Consider the following 1032-nt stretch of genomic DNA (forward strand, 5'->3'; position numbering starts at 1 on the left):
TGAGATTGGCACAGGATAGAGCAGGGTTTAGGGCTGTTGTACATAGGGTCGCTATGAGTCGCAAACGACTCGACGGGCACATAACAACAACAACAACAAAGAAAGGAAACAAAGAATTCTAAGACAAGGTAACTAGTTTTGCAGGCTGGAGAAAATTGATGCCAGTTTTATAACTATGTAACTATAGTTTTATAACTAATACATGTTTAGAGAATTCTGAATTTATTAATAGCATCACATCATGCTGACTGATAATCTGCATAAAATACTAACTCTGTGGGAAACACAGAAACAGGAAGATTCCCTCCCACCAATTCTGGTTGTGTTTTTGGTTGATACATTGGTGCTGAATCCCCCTCTCTGAGGCTTCTGTTTTCACTGTCTCAAATCTCCTCTGGACTCAAAACAACTATGAGATATCATCTCACCCCAGTAAGAATAGCAAAATTTAACAGAACAGCAAACATCAAATACTGGCGAGGTTGTGGAGAAACTGGAACCCTTAGCCACTGTTGATGGGAGTGTAAAATGGTGCAACCACTATGGAAAGCTGTATGGTGCTGTCTCAAAAAGTTGGGAATAGAAATACCACTTGATTCAGCAATCCCACTACTGGGAATTTACCCTAAAGAAACCATAACTATCACCCAAGCAGATATATGAACACCCGTGTTTATTGCAGCTTTGTTCACAATAGCAAAGAGCTTGAAACAACCCAAGTGCCCATCAACAAACAAATGGATAGAGAAACTGTGGTATATTCACACAATGGAATACTACGAAGCATTGAAAAACAAGGAACTCATGAAATATTATGCAAAGTGGATGACCCTAGAGGGCATTATGCTGAGTGAAATATCTCAGTCACTAAAGGACTAATATTGCATAGGGCCACTGTTGTAAAATAGGACTGACATTGAGGTTGAGGGAAGACAGAGAAGAAGGGGAGGAATGATGTATTCTGCATTGCAACAGATGAGAGAGAGAATTGTTTAAAAGGGTTATATGAGAGGGTATTATTGTCATGACAGG

General features: G+C 39.5%; 1 pseudogene; it reads right to left on the reverse strand.

Moving 5' to 3' along the window:
- The window catches only part of LOC102862690, a 2747-nt pseudogene extending 2406 nt beyond the window's left edge, over nt 1-341 (reverse strand).
- Between the last annotated feature and the right edge of the window lie 691 nt (nt 342-1032).

Source organism: Elephantulus edwardii, unplaced genomic scaffold, assembly GCF_000299155.1.
Source record: "Elephantulus edwardii isolate Elephantulus edwardi_28Jun2011 unplaced genomic scaffold, EleEdw1.0 scaffold02148, whole genome shotgun sequence".
Classification (NCBI taxonomy): Eukaryota; Metazoa; Chordata; class Mammalia; order Macroscelidea; family Macroscelididae; genus Elephantulus; species Elephantulus edwardii.